General features: G+C 42.9%; 1 pseudogene; it reads right to left on the bottom strand.

The window, feature by feature from the left end:
- On the bottom strand, positions 1 to 18,459 carry LOC127345275 (uncharacterized; annotated as a pseudogene).
- Positions 18,460 to 20,258: the final 1,799 nt, after the last annotated feature.

The raw sequence follows: 20,258 nt of genomic DNA, 5'->3' as shown, positions 1-20,258 counted from the left end.
TGCAGGTGAGACACTCGGTAAATTCGCTCCCGGGGAGTCGAACTCACGAGCGGGCAGCCAGCCACTGCTGGGCTTTGCCAACGCGCTACGCGCGCTCCTCAGGCCTGAGCTATTCAAATCATCTGGCAGAGAAGGACCAAACCTAGGAAAAGACACCAGGCGTGGCAAAGTCGACGAGATATCTTTCGTCCGCTAGAAAGACCTCCATTGCTGGAACTTTTGCAGAAACATTGAATAAGAGCAAATATGCAGAAAGGAGAAAGCAGAAACACCTTGCAGTGGAGTGCAATATCTAAAGTAGATAACCAGGATTGATTTTGCACTATGTGGCATACTAAAACAAAATTGCCAGCAGTGCCCTAGTGAGTTAGTGGTTAGTGCACCATCTATCAATGCAAGAGCTATCCCTATACATATAGGTAGATGTTACATTGGCAGCAAACGAACCTAATATGTTTCTCCAAGCACTACCACCTACACTGAATTCTCCTAATAACTACATCTAGTAAAACCTGGACAACATATTAGACCGACAGTTACTGTCGATTGAACACCTGTGGAGGGGTGATAGTCAGATCTTGTTTTGCTTTCAGCACAGTTTCCACATAGTAGTATAGTCTCCACAAAGTTGCATCATCCTAACCAAATGAAAGTAAGTGAGGCCAAGCTGAATATAGTGATGTAACACAGTTAATCAAATGGAGACAATGTGAGACATAAAGCTTCTGCAAATAAGTAAAGGTAATTGAAAAGCTAATGCAAAACATGCTTGCTGTTTGAAGTATGCATCCAACATAGCATGTAGTACTCTCCCATTTTTCGTGACAGACTCTCGCCTTGTGTAGATTAATAGGAGTATCAAAATCCAAAACAATTTCTATGACAGCCTCGTGGTTGGCATTACAGCAAACCCCAAACCACATGAATAGTTTGCATGGTAAGTTCACTAGTAGGAGTGTACATATAAGGAGCATACCAGTCTTCCTAAGTTGAATGATACTTTATCAGAACCCCAGATTTCAGGTTTCCTCATTTTAACTACCTCCACCATGTGATCAAGTGCCTTCTCTGGGAGCTTGTGGATGCGATTACCGAGTTCAATCTTCTCAGCAGTGGTCATAGATCTGTTAATATGCAACAATTCAATAAATTGCTCAATATCTTAGAATGTACACAATCTTGACAGTCAACATAGATCAGCATATCACTCAATTGAGACAGCAACACTACCTGCAGTTGCATGCCACTGTGTTCAGTAAATCATCAACACCTTGCGCCATTTTACTAAGCTGAAAAAAGGTCTCACTTGAATCCTTGGAAGTAGAACTCATGTAAGAACTGTTTAAGATATTATTTGTCGAAGAAGATTCCATAGCCTAATGCCATGTTAAATACCTTTCGCAGCAATCCATCAGAAAACTTTTGCAAAGCCTCTGGACGTGTTTCACCACTTTCTTCTATCAACCGGATATCTCTTGTGAACTGCCAGAAGAAAAAACCTCACCTATCAATGCCTTAAAAATTCTGAAAATGTTCTTATAGTGGAACCGTAGGTTTGGTGTATAGCCTAACTTGACATCATTCTCACATGATTCAGCATGGAAGACTGCCAAATAAAAAAGATCACCTAATTTTTTTTCTTTTTTTATCAGAATTATTATGGTTTCCCTAACAAAAATAGGGCAACAAAGTTGTGTCCATGCTCTGCGTTAGCAGGGCGTATGGTTCTTTAAAAGGTAGCTTGGATGAGAGCATTTTCCATAATATACCATTGTTTTTACAGATTGGTGTTGGATTGGCTGAACAAAATGGGTTACATGCGAAGGGAAAAAGTAGTAAATCAAGCATGAAAGTTCGGTATAAATATAGCTTCTTCACCTGTTCAAAGATATCTGAACTAATATGACCATGTAATTCTTCACAAGCACCCCGTTCAGAAATAGTCAGTGTTTTCCGTTTTGCACTCGGTGGGGCAATCTCTTCTTCACATGATCCCCTTGCATGGCTTGATAGCAACTTCTCAGACCTAAATTCGGATATTGCTAAAATGTAACAGAATATCTGCGGTCAAATTTACATATTAGATAAAATCACTAATATCAACAGTTATGCCTAAGCAATATCAAAGAATCTTAAATTAGTGACTACGGTACTGTAACTTCAGAAGTCTATATAGACAGCTAGATTGAGCACTTATAAGAATTAGAGAAACTAGTCAGGGCTATTGACGATTACTGCGTGTCCTTTATTGTGTGCTCCGTACTAACAGAAAAAGACTAGTCCTTCCTGGGAAGTCCAAGAAGACATGAGCCTGAGTCTCCAGGATTCTCTTGAGCCTCGACTAGCTTGGTCTTGAGTCGACATGTCACAGCTAACATCACAGCTCATACAGCTAGGTGTCCATGCTTAGATGATACAACTATTAGAGCTTATAATTACTTGTTTTGGGTGTAGGGGTTCAGAGACAAGATACCAAATCACTAACCTTTCTAGGTGCACATGTTGTCACTTTTTTTAATCCAGCGCACACAAAGTACTAGCATATAGCAGTATAGCTCTATAGGTAAACTTTTAGCCATCTTTGTAAAGTTACAAGGATGCCAAATGACATGGATTGTGGAAACATACTGCATGGATGATAAATTCAAGTGGTACATTTATCATTTATGATTATTACTAATATATTCACGTCAAAAGGAAAGAAGAAATAAGATGAATAATAACGCATCGAATATGAAGTACTTACTCAATTCCAAAGTATAAGGCACATAAGTACACAATCTGGACCCCTGATATATGCAGTGGGCATGTAAGAACAATACCATTGTGTTTGTCTATGTCATATGTCCTTTTACTAATTTTGTAGGTATATTATAAGTGAAATCAAAGTCAAAACATGCATTGGAGACTCTCAAAAGATGAGAGTATTTGGTAAATGTAATATATTGTCAAAGTATTTCCATGCGTCACCGCAGTGGAGAATGTCAAATCCGATGCTTATTTTCTCACCGCAAGCATATGTACATATTAGATATTTCTCTTAATTTAGATAGTAGCCTTTTGTAGGATTGTTCACCTTATAAAAGCTAAGGGCCTCTTTGGTTTGTATATAGCATTTATAAAACGCGATGTCATTGGATATTAGATGTTTGTTGGTTGCACCAAAGAAAACATATGTGTTTCTGAACAGATGCAAGTTTCCACTAGTGGACTTAGCAGAAATTTTCCTTTCCAAGTGCATGCAAACTAGACCGTGGGAGAAAAAAATCCTATAATTTCCAATCCCAGAAAAACAAACAAGTTCTATAGGAAAAATTGTAACAAATGAAATCCTCCAAAATTGTACTTTGAGCCAAAGAGACCCTTAAAGGTGAGGTAATAGTTTATTGATTGTTCAATGTAATTTAGGATCAGTTTGTGGTTGATGAACTATGTTGTTCTGAACTTATTATCTGATATTTATGAAAGTAGGTGGAAAAAAGGCAAATTTTGGTTACAAAAAGTTAAAAACAGCAAATTGTGTACAAGGTGGTTAGGCAAATAAGGTTATCACAATGCCCCATAATGCCAAACAGAGCCTTAGATCACTAATAGCATGTAACACTACCCAAAAGAATTGGTTTGTTTCATAAACATGCATATACTATAAATCACAAAGAGAAATACAATAAGCTTGGTTGGTTTCACTCACAATACCAATAGGCACAACTAAGATAGTGTGCGCCAAGACCATCCAGTGGTCAAGAGCCTTCGCATGACATGCTTACACAGTTACCAAGGACACGGCATGCTTTGCTGATTGCAAGTTGACTCTCAAGGGAGGCCTACACCAAGAGCGAGATTCACTTGACATGCCCTTTCCCCATGTCATTTTGTACCAAAGACACATGGAAGAGTATCATAACCTAATTGCTCATTAGAGCCTACAATATAATTGTAGGAGAACAGACGCATTTTCACCCCAAGTGAATCAAATTGATAAGAACCCTCACAACCTAGGCATGATAATGTATTTTGTATGACTTTCTTCGTTTAGCTTATAACCCAATAAACATGTTCCCAAAGGAAGGTCTCTACTCCAAACTACAAAACATTATATCCGTTCCTAACTCCATCTCTATGTATGGCCATTTACGATAAAGATAGACTAATTCATCTGGTGTTTGCGTGGACTTTTTGAACAAAACTCAGTACAGTATCTTTTTTTCGATAAAGGGAATATATTAATATCAAGAAGATACCAATTATACCCAGCCTCTGCAACAACGCACCACCCTAATGGCACCATGGATGCACACAGCCAAAAATAAGAAAATAAAACTAAGAAATAAAAGTCCCGTTACAGTATCTCGGACCTAACAACAGCAATACATCCACAGCCAAGATAACACCTGAATTACAGACTAGTCCCCGCTCTCAAAACAAATGCCTCCACCAAGGACATTGCCAGGCACAACCAATTAAGGCCAGACCTTGGGTTTTCACCCTGAAAGGTAGGACTCTGCACTTCACCTGTGTTGTCGCCCCCACTTTCATACCGCTGCTGTGAAGCCCGAAACACCAAGCAAGTCCCTCAACATCGCAAAGACTTGAACCTCCCTTAGCTAGTCCTCCCCTCTGGCCTTCATGAAATTCTCTTCTTCCGACTTTCATCATGGATCCATAGTCACTTGATGTCAATCAAAGAAAAAGAGCTTCGCGCCGCTCCCTCCAGAACCAATCGGTCGGAATAAAAACATGGGTGCGCACGACCGAATACCTCCGATCCAACAAACTCCAGGCAAAAGCACTGTTACATTCATCGGCGGAGTCTTCCGGAACTCAACACTCCGGCCAGATCACGAGTTCAGGCCTCCGGTAGGTCCTTCCAAGGACCACCACTTTTATTCAGGCCGAACGAGCAGCCCGACGCGACCCGCCGGAAACATGCCCACCTAGGTGCTGCTGAGAAGCACCAACTTGCCGCCGTCCAGCACATCATCGGTTTACGTCATGGGCGCCGCCAAGAGCTCAAAGGCCGATCTAGCAGCTTCACCCCGACCTCCCGGATCTTGATGGCAACATGCGGCAACAGTTTAGACTGCTTCCAATCACCAAGGCAAACATGTGACGCCAGGTGCCAGGACACCTTCAGACGTTGCTTCAACGTCTGACTTGGGTCCTTAATGCAGTCGACCAGGATGACGGCGTGGGATCCAACAGATGGCCAACCTCGTCTAATTCCTGGCCGCGACATCTCCCGGCGACGCTGCCTCGATCCCTCCAGAGAACTGCTCCTCGCTGCATGCGCACAACCAATTTCGGCATGGTGCGCCGCCAAGTCATGCAGCCTCTCGATCCGCCAAAAGTACTTGCCTTCAAGGTCCCTGCTGCGCGCCGCGCGAGAACTCAAGTGCCCAAGGGCCTGAAGAGGACGGCGAAGGCAGGCTGCCGCCGCCGCCGTGGCAGAGCCAACGGCGACAGCGGCGTGGAGAATCCTTGGACGGAGCTTTTTCTGGCTAGATCTAATCGCCTCTGGAGTCGCCTTTCCGTGCGACCCGGGAGGCCTCGATCTGCCTCACGCAATTTGTTCAATGTAATTTTAAGAAGTTACGGAAATCCACTTTTAAACTTGGAAGCATATGCGCCTGCTACGCGAGAAAAACATTTTAAGATGTCAAAAAAATATGAACAAAAATTTGGCGCATATATGTCGACAATAATGTGTGCACGTTAAGTTTTGCGGAAAATTAACATTTTTTGTGTCCTGTGTAAAAAAGATAAGAGAAATGTATCGTGAAAAGTGTTTTTAAGCACCGAATTTTGTGATTTTTGCACACGACATACAAAATGTCGGCTTTTCGTGAGACGACTTTATGAGCACATAGTATGTTGAGACGTACACGTCAATTATTTGTCTGATATTATTTGAAATTCTAAATTATCTTTAGAAGTCATTTCAAAAATCGGGAGCATATGCAAAAGCGCCTCATCCAAGAAGTTATGAATACATAATGGGTAGGAGCAAGTATTCAAGATTGTACCTCATCAACATCATCATTGAGGTTTGTAAAAACGTCATGAAGAACATGCTTTAATATCTCCATGTCGCATTCGGAAAGGCCCCTAATTTCTTCTGAGAATAATGGAAGAGACTCTTGACTCGCTTTAACATTATTTTGGGCCACAACTCCGGTAGAGGAAGTGTCTTCTTTCTTGAGTAACAACTCAGAGATAATATGTTTGTAGTGCTCCATGGGATCAACTCCAAATACATTTTTCTCATAAGAGTCTCTTGACATTCTCAATGATTTTGGTACTGCAAATGGTAGAATACAAAACATAATAGGGATTAGCTGGTGTGACGATGAGTGGTCTAGAAGATGGTACAAATTAAGTGCAAACATGTTATAGTACAAGTATGAAAAGTTTCCCCTTGGAGCGAGGTACATGGAGATGGTGGATGTGGTCCCATGGAAATTTGATGGCATTTTGAAATCCAAATTGAGTGAAGGGCCCTAAATACGTTGTACCAACACAAATTAGAATGCCACCACCCAAACTAGGAGATGTCCAAATAGGAGATCACTAAGTGCTACCCTGTCGTGTACAAATTAGTTGAACAAAAGTGCATCTTGTCACAACGCACCAATGTAATCAATTTACAACCACTCCATAATGCTTGAAACCCCTCATACCCTTCAAAATTGTCCTTGGCTAGTACCACAATACCAAGCAATACTTCTACTTGTATACACATGTTGATGACCTAAGATGGCTACGATTTCTCAAGAGGTTTTCCTTCCCTTTGGTACTCCACTTGAGATACCCTTGAACAAATTGGCTTAGTCCCTTCCTTGGGGCAACTTTTCTCCACGTACCACCGATGGACCACTAGGTTGAAAGAAACCCCTTTTTACTATTAGACTTAAGGCTACTGGATTTACTCTATTTAATGACATGCCTGCTTTCAACCATTTCATAGCCTCATGTCCCAAGGCGCAAATAACAAGGTCTTGATACCAAAGACAAATCCATGGAGTTAGGGACTAACGAGACTCTTCTTTTGCAATGAACCATGAAGAGTCTTGGAGTAGATTTGTTAATGTTGATTCAATCTAGTATGAAAATGCCTCGTTGTGCCCTTTTGACTTCTTCTGTAAATTGGATTCCTTGGCAAAAGATCTTACTAATAATTGGTCAGACATGTCCACAACATTCAGTGAAACCAACATGTGAAAGGAATCAAGGCAAGATTTATGTCATCTTTAGATAGCTCAATTCTTTCGCGATCTTGTATAAGATTACTCAACTTAAAGATGATTCCTAGACACATAGGTATGGGCATCCGCTTTGTTCATTCAATGATAGAGAACAGAGCACAACCAAGTGGTTGGTTTAACCTAATACTACTAGCAGCTTAAGAGATAAGTTTGCCTATGAGCTTGTTTTCGGGCTCAAGCTCAGCTGACAAATATTGGATCGATAAAGTTTGATGACACACGAGAATGTGCATCCATAAGGAATATAGTAAGCTTAACAAAGTTCACATGGAATTTGTCAAGTTTCATGTAGTAGTTAACGCAACCAAATGTCCGAACTCATTGAAAGAGCTAGGCAATACGCATATATCGTACACCCTCTCTCATGTATGAATTGGTGAGGCCTACACCAATTGAATATAGAATTCTCATGTATGACTCCTATACGTGGATAGAAAGGAGGCAAATCAATGTTTATTAAATTGTGAAAGCTGAGACTTAAACCTAAGACCTCTGCTCACGTACCATGTCAAGTTTATGCACTAGTCAATGCAACCAAAAGTCCAAACTGGAAAAGATCTAAGCAACCACATATACTATAACTTACTTGCGCTCGGCTTGACAAAGTGTGCATCATCCACAAAGAAGAAAACCATGGTCACTCATAAGAAGATTGAGGAAGTTGATGCAGAAAGCTAGTCACACATCGTTTAAAAGATTAAAAACAAATGTGAGACTCCTCATCAAGTGACTCCTCATCAAGTTACCATTTATGCAATTACCATGGTTGTTCATGGGAAAGTGATGGGGATATTTGTCTGGACGACAAGGCTAGGACATTCACTCGAATCGCCTGGGCCGACTGGATTTGGAGGAAGCCCATGAGAGTAGCTATATGGCGCATTACTCCCACGAGTCGCCAACCGACTCGTTGTAATTTTTGTAAACCCTAACCACGGGTGCTCATATAAACCCCCGGCAGGATGGACTGTTTCGCTCTCCTCGCGTCGCCCCCAGGCGACCAATGAGGCGAGCCCTAGCCCGCCGCCGCTGCCCCTCCCCTCCGCCCCCTTCCCCTCGTCGCCCCCAGAGACGTCGCCGGCCTAAGGCCACGACGCCGGTGAAGGGGGCGGCGGGGATCTGAGCTCCTGGCCCCCCGCGCGGTTCCTAGCTGGAGCATCTCTGCGCCGGGTTCGCTGTAGCCTAGGTGGGGTCATCGGGCGTCTCCTCGGCCGAGGGCCGATCTCTGGCACGGCCGGAGGTGTGGGAGGCGTCTGGTGGTGGCGGCCTTCCTTCCTAGGTGGGGGCTCTACCCCTCTGCGCTTGGCGTGGAGGCTTCGGGCGGCGAGGCGGCATCCTCGTGAGGTGAGGCGGCGTTGACATAGGCATCCCCAATGGGCCTGCCGAAGATGGTACCCGGGGTTTACGGAAGGCCCACAAGTCGAAGAATATGAAGCTCAGAAGCCCAATTAGTATTAAGGAACGATAGAGTTGTATTAGGAAATATAGAGATGTGTAAATTTACGGGTTGAACTCAGAGAGTCTCCCGGAATATATAATCTTGTGTAACACGAAACCCTCGGCTCCGCCTCCTATATAAGGGGGAGTCGAGGGACAAAGAAAGGTTCGAATCCATTGTCAACAGAACCCTAGTTTCTTATTCGTCGAGTACTTTTCGGCTGAAACCTTCGAGATCTACTTGCCCTCTACTTCCAACTAAACCCTAGTCTACAATCTGTAGGCATTGATAAGTTAATCCCTTGTCAGGCGTCCTCCACGGGTGCGGTGGCCCAGAGATCTGGCCGTGCGGACGGCATTTCTTTGATGGGTGCAGGCTTTGCACTGGCGGCTGCGGCCGCCTCGCACCAGATCTAGAAGGTCAGTTCCCTCGGTTTTTGGCTCTCTCCTCCCCGCAGGTCTCATCTTTTGGCATCCTTGGCGCTCTTGGTCTTTGACCACAGCGGCGGCGACGCCTTTGGCGCCGCTCACCTTCCTGGAGGCGCTACCGAGGTCCCAAACCCCCCACCCCCACCTCCGTTCCGGGCGAATGCTCAAAATCCTTCGAATTGGACGGCGGCGGCGCCATGGGCGTCTTACCCTCCTTGGAGGCGCCAGCTGGGGGCGCTGGCTGCCGGTGAGTGTAGCCAGGCGTGGGGGGTTCAGTGGCTGGGGTGTTGTTGCTGGAGGTGTTGGTCGTCTGCGCTTGGCTCCCCTACATCCTTCGTGAGCTGTGTCTGCCTCTAGCTTTCCCTCTGTCTCGGTTGGTCCCTGTTCGTGCTGGTGGCGGCTGTGGTATGCTCGTCGCTGCGAGAAGGGCCTTGTGATGCATCCCTCTGTGTTGTTCTTCGGGTCGGTACAACCTCCTTGTTCAAGGGTGAGCAGCTCCTCGTTTGACGGTTCGGCGCCCTCGATCTAGGGCGAGAGGGTAGGGACCCTCTTCGGCGAGAAAGGAGGTTGGTGCTCTACCTAAGTCACTGGAAGATGCTCACTTGGTGCTGGCTTCAATGGCGTCTGGCCGTTCCTATGCTGCCGTCAGCTTTCGGCTAGGCTTCGAGCATGGTGGTCTTCGTCGACCTCAAGCTGGGCTTGATTCTTATCTTTTTTATGCTTGGGGTGTGCGTGGTGTTGTAAGCTGCTTGCAGCATCCTTGTATCATCGACCGTATGGCTTTATTATATTATTAATTCAAAGCTGGGCATTCGTGCCTTCTGTTTAAAAATATGAACCCCCAGCATGGAACCCTAGACGGACGATTTTCCACCTTCATACCACCTTGCGAGTCACAATTGCTGACTTGGAGGACCCCATTGTAACTATCCAAGTAATACAAAGCAACGGGAAGTAGGCATTTTACTCTCTAGAGGGGCTGAACCTGGGTAAACCCTTGTACCTGCGCAATCTCGATCCGTAGATGACTACGTCACCCTTGATCCACACCTCTCAAATGCTACCCCCGTAGTACATGCTGTGGCCATATCCAAGGTAATTTTATCATTAACAAATTATAGAACTCACAACAAGTTGTTTGTTCCTTTCAATTGAACAACCTTCTTTTCCTCAACCAAAATCAACTTGTATGTCGAAAGAACAAAAGCTAGATTTCGGGTTGGCAATCTTGCTAACGCCGATTTTCATCTTCCGAGTACCAGAATGGCTTGACAATCACACACAATACACTAGCATGATCGTATCCACAACATGGGGCCAAGTGAGGCAATTAATAAGACCAATGTGCCAATGATATCAAATTCAAGCAGGAAACGGGAAACCACTCAATAGTCTACTCAAACAAAGGCAATTCAGTGTGAATAAGGAAGGGTGATCAACTTCACTCTTCTAGTGAAAACTTCTTCCTTGTATACGTGTTTTGAAAGTAAAGAGGTTGTTTAGAACATAGGCACAATTGGTTGCTTTCCTTCCTCCAATTTTAAGCAATTACTACACAAAAATAATATAATGGTTCTAGGGGCAACCTCTCATAACAACTTAAAATATATTAGAGCGACATGGGAGGAGGGTTGGGCCTCTATTACATGATGTAGCATCCCCTGAAGGACTTGTGAATGTGTCATATTAACCTTACACTTAAGGGGTGGGTCCATATCATCTAAATGCGGAAAATAATAGATTTGATTTAGAGAGGAGTGTTGGTATCCTTATGAAATCTGGAACAAAATCTTAGTTTGTGATCGATAAGTATACATCAATTGTCTAATCCTATCCATTAGTTAGGGCTAGGACCTTTGGTTCTATTGTGTATGAAACTCAATATGGTATGAGAGTAAGATATTGGGTTCAACTCTCATGGTTTCACAATTCAATTAAGTTTAGTCCTTGTCTAAGAGAATAATTAAGTATATGTGGATTGCTCAATCTTCTCCATAAGTTTGGACTTTTGATATGTCACAAATCATAAACCTAACAAAGTGATTATAGAAATCATAGATCTGTTTCAAATGTATAAAGAAATTCCCAAGTTTTAATGTAAATACAAAAGCATGACCCAAGGCAAACCAGATCTATAGAGAACACCTTCAAATAGAGAGAAAGAGAGAGAAAACAAAGTAAGTGCAGGATCAAAAATCGGCCAAAGCTAGAAGGTCCATACCAGGGCACCGGAGAAGAGTCGCACGAGCAGATCCTCCGGTTCCTCTCCTTTCCTCAGCGCAGGTCCGGTTCCTCCTGCCCTAATTAAGATGGGTAGATCCTTCGGGGCGCTTCGTGGGTTGGGTTTTATTGAGCCGACGGGCGCAGGTGACGGCACATTGCGCGCGGCTGTTGGTCTCACCAGGTGCACACACGCAGCCCAGCGTTGCGATGTTGGACTGGGATAGCCCATCAAGTGTACCGTCTCACGGCCTTCTATGATCCAGTGTATTGTGTAAGGGCCTACGGTTCTATGGGCCTTGTCATGAGTGACCTGGGCCGAGCACTCAGCTCGCCCATTAGCATGATGATATAACCTCGGTTATAGCTTCCATATATCTTCCACAGAGCGTGACTACAGGTATAGAAAGAAGGAACATCAAGAGTCACTTGGTTGCTCGGTGCAACAGAGAGAAGGAACCTCGTTTTGCAGAGACCATGCTCCAGTGTTCCAGGATACGACCGGAGTACGTCCAGTCTTGTATCTCTCTTTCCAGCTTCAAGTTCACCTATACACTGCCCCTTTTTTCTTCTTGGCCATAGGTTACTTACTTGTATCATCATATTCATATCTTACTTGTATCATCGTATGCATATCTTACTTGTACATCATATGCACAGCATCGCTAGGCACTAAACATTCACCTGACTATCCAACTTGGAACATATGGCAAAGCTCCATGCACATCTAACTACATGCTGCAGAGAAACCAGGTGAAAATGTATTGCATTGCAGGCGTAGAGATTATTTACATTGCACGCAGAGAACGCGACCACAACTTTGTCGCAACAAAAGGTAGTGTTCATCGTCCACAAGCGTACACCTAGCTCGGCAGTTTCCATCTACTTGCAGCTTAGTACGTGGATCACAGGAACCCCAATCCTTTCCCCTGTGCAACCTTGCTGCCCTGCCCTGAGAACTTGATCGGTGTTGCCAGGTTGCCTGATGGTGGCTGCAGCTCAGCTAGTTCTTTCACTCGTAACAAAATGTCTGGTGGTATTGGTATGATCGAAGGATTGATTTTCCGGGGACAGACACCCTGCTCAGCATGATTGAAGAGTGAATAAAGTGAGTAATCGAGGAGCAAAAAATGACAAGATGAGCATAACTGAGCCAATCAGAGAAAATGGTGAAAATGCAAAAAGTTGGAAGGGAGGAAGATATTACATCTTTTTCCGGGAAAAGCTGCGTCTGGCTGGCTCTGATCAGATTACGCCATTTATCCTAAACAAGGGCACCGTGATCAATTAGAAAACCAAATCATAAGGAATAAGCGAGGAATTGCGCGAGCAAACCCACCTTGAGATCCACAGAGGTACGGTAAGAATATGAAGCGAAGGATAGTCTTCTAATCTCAGACCATTTGCCAACCCCGAACCGAGCCACGCCATCGACCAGTTTCTGAACCTCGGACAATGTCCATGCTCGATGATGCTTCCGCTTCAAACACTGCTGTGTTTTCGGCTTGGCATCACTTCTGCAAACATCGTTTGCTTGTACGGCATGAACCTCATCATCATCATCAGTTGTTTCAATAAGCCCTCCTTTCTTCTCAGCATTTGTCTAGCAACAAGAGGGACAACAGGAGATATTTCATTGCATGGTAGACACAAGTCACAATTGTAGCTCAGCAACCATGTCTGAATTTTTAAGTAATACGTGTTTCAGAATATATTTCTAGTTAGTTATGAGTTTCTTAAGTTTATATTTTCACTACGTGGTCCTACATGATCAGAGCGATATAAGAATACCATTAGTGAAACTTCCATGGCTTTGTTTGCATGGTTCTTCTGTTCCCCATCTTTTCCCAACGTCACCTCAACTGCCATCTGAACCTCAGTACCCTCCACTGAAGAATCATCATCCTGTTATTGAAGGTATAACAAAGAGAGCACACTTAGTGACATCTGGTGAGACATCCAAAACACTATGTTAACATATGCTGCAATTTACTAATAGCTCAGCTGGACACTGGCAATGCATCAACTTTGTGTAATTAGGCTACTGTGCTGTGCTTTTCCCATTTAGACCAGTTGACTCATTGGTCTAACAAATATAGCACACTTAGTGACATATGGTGATACATCCAAATCACTACGTTAACATATGTGCAATTTACTAATAGCTCAACTGGACACTGGCCATGCATCAACTTTGTATAATTAGACTACTGTGCTGTCCCCATTTAGACCAGTTGACTCATTGGTCTAAATTCTTCTAACAGCACACTGGAGATAATACAGCAAACAGAGGCGGAGCCAGGTACAATTAGTGTGGTCAATTGACCCCAATCGTTCAATGAAAATCCTCAATAAATTAGTGATAAATGTTGTCATTAGTAAAAAAATGACCCCAATGCAATAAGATGACCCCAATGTTAATCTAGGCTGGCTTCACCCCTGACAGCAAAGCAAGGTATTTCGTAACATTTGTATGTTAACCTACATGTCAGACACAGTCTATTGTGACATCCACAAGGAAAGATATATTGTGTATTAAAGTGAGACCATCGGACCAACATACTAAGTACTTTAAGAGGCAGCATGAATGCATGGCATAATGGAATTTTAGAGATTTGTCACATTTGTCTGAAAAAATGGCATAATGGATTGACAAGGCAGCAAAATGAGGCAATGAATTAAATGAAGAAAATAATGAATCAACAACAGTTACATAGTCAGCAATTAGGTACTGAATACAATTTCTTGAAATATACTTCCACGCAAGCTAAGTTTCTTAGGTGAGAATCTGACATGTAGCAACTAAGTGCATAGTAATTCTATCCTACTTGGGGCATAATGAAAATTACATGCCAAAATGTATATCAATGAGTTATGTTTAAGTATTTCACTATTCTGAGAAATAAATGTAGACAAATAAAGAGAATAACATGCAACATCATTACTAAAATGTAGTAACTTAATATATGCATCTTTTTTTAGTAAATAGAATAAGAAGAACGCAGACAGAAAGCAAAGCTGTGAAAATAAATTACGAAGAAGTAGATTGTTACCAAGAATGAAAGGAGGTTTCTTCGAGGTCGCCCTCTTCTCATCCTCGAAACATAAGGAACATGTACACTGAATCCTCCAAAAGTATCTTTTCGAGTAGGATAAGTTATACTCAATGAATCAACTTCTTCGAAAGGTGTAACCCGATGTCTCAGCAACGCTTCATCATGTGCAGGCCTTTTTGATCCTTCGAAAGGTGTAACGCGTTGTCTCAGTAACACTTCATCATGTACAGGCATTATTCCTGGTGAAGAAAGCTTCCCAGTGAAGTCACCAGTCTCGATATCTGAGAGCTCCTCAATGTATCTTTTTGTTGGCTTTCGAAGTCTCTTAGCAGAGCCTTGCTCATCCTGCAAAGTTCCTTGTGATCCATTGTTTTGTGCTGATGCTCCTTTTAGCCTCTTGGAGGATCGCTGCTGGTCCTCACTCTGATAGTAGGAGCAAGATGGTGTATCTCTCTCACTTCTAGTAACCAATACTTTGTTCCTGACCAAAGAAGTGGCTTCAACCTCAACCTTCGGTATTCCTTCAATGGCAGGTAGCACGTGTTTGGCATCCTTGTGAACAATTTTATAATCTTTAACTACACAACCAGAACTTTGAACATCGCAGGAATTGGTCAACCCCATTGTAATCCGTCTTTTGAGCCATAACTTGTCCTTGACATTAGTTTGGCGCCCAAATGTAGCTCGAAATGCTTCCTGAAGTTCTCTAATTGTAAGATTATCCAAACATACTTCTCCTCTTAAAATGGAAAAGTCAGGAACTGAACTAGAAACAGATGGTCCTGTTGATGAGTTATTTACAGGTCTTGAGCAGGCATCGGCCTTTTCTTTTTCAGCACTGCAGGAGTCATTTAATACTGTTGATTTTGTAGTCTCGGTTGAAGTGTTGTCCTGATGAACAATGGTGTTATCCCCTTGTTCCGTGTTCAATTTATCTTGTCCGCAATCATGACCACCTGTACACTTTGAGGGAAGGTCAAGCGAGACATCCAACGATTCTAACCTGTCCTCCTGCGCAACGATATGCATCCCCTTAATGTCACATTCACTTAGATAAATAAAACGTGGACAATGTATCTACAAGAAAGATTTGTAGATAATTGGCGATTTGATCTAATTAGTAATTACAACAAATTGTAAAATCCCACTCAAGCATTAATGGATACCATGCAGATGATATGACACCAAGTTCGGCCAATAGCCCGTAACTCATTAGTCTGAAGAGAATTAATTAAAACAAACAGTGTAATCACTTACTAGCCACATGCAAGGACACTTCATATGCAGCACCAAAACAAAAATAACATTTACATAACTGCACTTCAAACCTTCCCACATCTTTGAATGGACCATGGGATAACTTTAGGCATGAAAACTTGCCTATATGTTATTTCTACTACTTAGCTTAATTCTGATATGTGCTCCCATTTCTCCCTGTTAATTATTGGCCGTGTTCTAGAATCTCTTAGCTATACCTGAATAGCATATATATGAAGGAAAGCTTAAGCGTGAACGAAGATGGCGTTGCTTGAGTAGGAAACACAGATCTGATATTCTGACTAGATGACAATGAATAATGCTAATTCTAAAGGTGGTTCAAACAAGATGTAATACATATGAATGTATTAATACTGACGTCACAGGCAAGGCCTGTTCAGGACGCAGGAATCTTATAGGAAACAAAAAATCATGCTTTCCAAACATGGCAAACTCTAATTTGAGAATTTTGTAGAAACCGGGCAGCCCATATGATAACCATGTCAGATTTAGCTTCAAACATTGACCAAAAAGATTCTTAGATGAGCACTGAACTTATTTTCTTGTAGAGAATAAACCTAATGTATAGTAGCGAATCTGAAAAGCTTGGAATCATGGGATATTAATGATGCACAGTACAAAAGCAACACACATACCTCTAGGTTAGCATCAAACTGTAGTGCATGTATTTCACCAGCAGTCTCTAATTCGGAATACCCCTCTGCACAAGTTCCATAAACAGTAAGCAACTTAAGTAGTCAAGGGGGTTGAATTAATATGTAATGCAGGAAACAAGAATTTTGTATGGCTAAACTGTATTCCAACATCACAGCTCAAATACTGTTCAATGAAGTAAGAACTCCCAAAAGGAAATGAAATAGCACAGTAATAATAATTCAAACTGAATACACATACGGCCAGCACCTTCATAGTCAGGCTTTGTCAGAAAAATGCAGTCATTAGTATAAAAATCCTCCACGTGTCCTACATCTTCAATAGAAGGCAGATCAACCTTTTCATCAAGAAACTGTTCAATCTGCAAGACTTCATCCTCTGTAGGAGGAACAAGCGTTCCATCACCTTCAACCTTTTTAAAATGAAAAAATAAGTGTTCATCAAAGGGCTATAAGCAATTGGAAACATCACAATGAGTTATGTACCTTTGAAGGTGTAATATAGCTAAGAAAGTAAGAATATACCCGAACTAGCTGGTAAACCATGGGACTGGAACTGCCATTCTCTTCGAAGTCATTCTCTTCATTCTTAATCTCCTGAACATCTTGTAGAGTACCCACTTCCATAGATCAGTACAAACTTCATCCAATGTTCGTTATAATCAAAGCCTGCCAGGGTAAAATTCTATAATCAGATGGAATAAATTTCGAACTAGTATATAGAACTAACAAATCAACCAATAATTAAGTGGTCCATGGACAAATGAAAGGTAAGTCGTTAATAGTGACACCGAACAAAGTCACAAAGAGGAAAGTCTGTCATGATGATTAAAACTGACAAAACAAACCAATTCAGGTGATTATTTTCATCATGTTTGTATATGTGATACATAAATAAAAGGACATATAACCCCGCTCTTTTGACCTGGCGAGATTTCATGAACTAGAGTTTAGGTAGTTCAACTGGTTTTGACACATTTCATGCTGCAGACTAGCACCGTATGAAAAGCACCATCAAACAAGACACTAATATTTTATCCAGCTAGTTCTCCCCGTTACTGACTAAAAGGGTAGCAACTGGTTTCAGGTATGATTCCTAGTTTAAGAGAAGTATCTAGTTCTTCATCGTAAGGTTAAATCCAAACCCATTAGCCAGTTCCTACAACAATAGGTCCAGTATTAAGTCAAAATGCATTGTGCTAAAGTCATTACCCTACATACACGAAAATTGTCCCTACAAAAGTTCATAAAGGGGTAACCTCAGAAGGATAAATTCATACATGGGGTAACCTCAAAAGGACAAATTCATGAAACTAAATCCATCGGAGTGGTGCAATCGTTCCTATTGTGAAATCCACACTTCCACCATCAACTGGACTCCCGACTACAGCGATTGAGCAAACATTCCCCACTGTATTTACTACATGGAGAACGTAGAGCTCCAATTAAGGCAAACGGAGCAAAAACCCAACCCACAACTACCACAACATGCGCTGACATAAACGATCGCAGCAACCCTACCAAGCCCACAGTAAGCTAACACCACAAAAATGGTCGACTGAAGCTGCCAGAAGACGAATTCCAGCCCGTGATTAAGCGGAACCGGACTCTCAACCATCTCACCCAGACCCCACACGACGAGCAAGCAAACGGACCGACTGAAAACTAGACACCAATTTCCCCAACACCACACCGGGCTCCTGCGCAGCTACCTCCCCTTGCGCCTCTGCTGACGTCACCCCGCACTAAAATCAGAAAAATCAGGCGCGAAATAGGCACCGATCGAGCAAAATCCCGGGCGCCCGACCACGCGGAGCTCAAATTGGCGCGCGGGCCGTCAAATCTACCGGGAAATAGTCGCAGAAACGGCGGCGATCGAGCGGATCGGAGCGAGTGTGGCTCACCGCGATCAGCAGCAGCGGCGGCGGCGGCTCGATTCCCGCAGCATTTGCTCCGATCGCCCGGACGGAACCGCCGATCGGATCGCGCGAGAGGGGGCTGGAGCCGTGGGTGGGTGTGGGGATCCTTCGCCTAGTCCGTTCGGTCCTCGTTTGCTTGGTTTCGGTATGGAAGGGGAGTTTTTCCGTTTTGGTGCGATCTAGCAAAGGGAGGAGAGGAGGAGGAGAAACAAAGGAGGTGGTTTCGAAAAGGTGGAGGAGGTTTCGAGGTGTGGGAGTGGGAGGGATCGGACGGCTGGGGTAGACTACGGATGTGGATCCGACGGCTGAGGAGAGAGTGAGGGGGTGGGGACATGGGTGTGGCGCAGCACGGAAGAGTCTTCTCGAGCACGCAAAGATTGGCGAACGAAGAAACAAAGCCGAGTCAGCAGCGCGTGTTGAGCAACTCGTTTAGGACATCTGTCAAACAAAAACAAAAAAACTCGTTTAGGGCATGTACGCGCCGTGATCGTCCCCTCTACAGACGAGGAACATTCCCTACATCCCTAAAAAAAAAAGGGAACATTCCCTACAAAAAAAGTTAACCAAAAGCATAAAACCATGTGAGGTACTTGCACATATAACTACAAAATTTAGTAGTAGAAAATATTTCCAATCCACAAATTTGTATTGGGATTTTATAAAATAATAAATAAATGTTTTTATTATACTGCACCTATGACACCACTCACTATAGATACATCTATTCTATTTTTGGATAATTATTTTGAACTTGAGACTCCACGATTGAGGGCCTGAGAATATAGGAGAGAAATTTTGTTCTTATAACACGTGGATATAGTTAATTGGAAGAACTACCACTTGCAGTTGGGCTCCATCTAGGAATGGCAAGCCACCGCGGAGGTGGCAACATGTGTCATCTGCGTTGTTGGCCAACTCATCCAAAATCATCGACAAGCTCAATGACAATCTCCACCAGCTATGTAGTGAAGCCATCGGATGATGACCTCCAAACCTGGAGATTATAAGAAGTCATTGACACCAATAATGACCAATATGCTCTTACCTAGAGGAAGAGCCCTTAGAACAGGTAGTAGTCGTCAAGGGTGAATCCAACATCATTGTTAAGAATGCCAGTCATCCTTCCAGATAAAGAATCAGATGGGATGCCTCCAATGGAGGTTAAACGGGACATATCGAGAACTAAAAGGGCACGATGCCCGATCTAGGTCTCTTTAGTGAGGTATCAAATGAGGGGGTTGATTTTAGTGGCATTCTGTATCTCCGATGCCACAAGGTTCATTAATTCTTCACCAACGGCACCCCAATACGACCAGTGGCAGATCCAACACAAAATACCAGGGTGATCCAATAGTGTATATTTTCATTTAATTATATTTGTGTTAAAAGAAATTCTATGATATATATATATAGTCTAAGTAGAAATTTCAAGGTGGTCCATGCACCACCCTAGCCACTCTATGTATCCGCCACTGAATACGACGCCATAGCAAGAGCAAGAAACTTTACCTTCGATGAAAACAAATTGATGTGGTGCACGGTGGTCAAGGGGTTGGAGCGATTAGAAGGCGAGCTTTTGTGACACGAGCATCTACTCATACAACGGAAGCTTCAATAACACAACTTCCAATCCCATGGGTATTTTTGATTTTCTTATGTGTTTGTCTTATTTATATGACCCTTAGTGTGAGTGAACTAGGCGTGCAACAAAGCTATACATGTTGGTCAGTCCATAATGTCTATCGTATATGTGGTCGACGGAAAGGTACAACCCCGTGGTGACCACGAGCCCATGTTGAGAAATTTACTATATAATGCATTGGAAAGGAGGAGTTGTGAATGAGAAATTAAACACCTATAATTGTATTGGTTCATTGTTATAACTTGCGAATACTCCTACTCCGCTCCAATGTATCATCATCCTCTTCCTCTCTACATTAATTTAGAGCTTAAATCTCTTGGAAAGCAACATGCACTAAAAGAATGTTTACTCATGGGATAGGG

Source organism: Lolium perenne, chromosome 3, assembly GCF_019359855.2.
Source record: "Lolium perenne isolate Kyuss_39 chromosome 3, Kyuss_2.0, whole genome shotgun sequence".
Lineage (NCBI taxonomy): Eukaryota > Viridiplantae > Streptophyta > Magnoliopsida > Poales > Poaceae > Lolium > Lolium perenne.
Note: the sequence above shows the minus strand (reverse complement) of the source record. Positions and strands in the feature narration are given on the sequence as shown.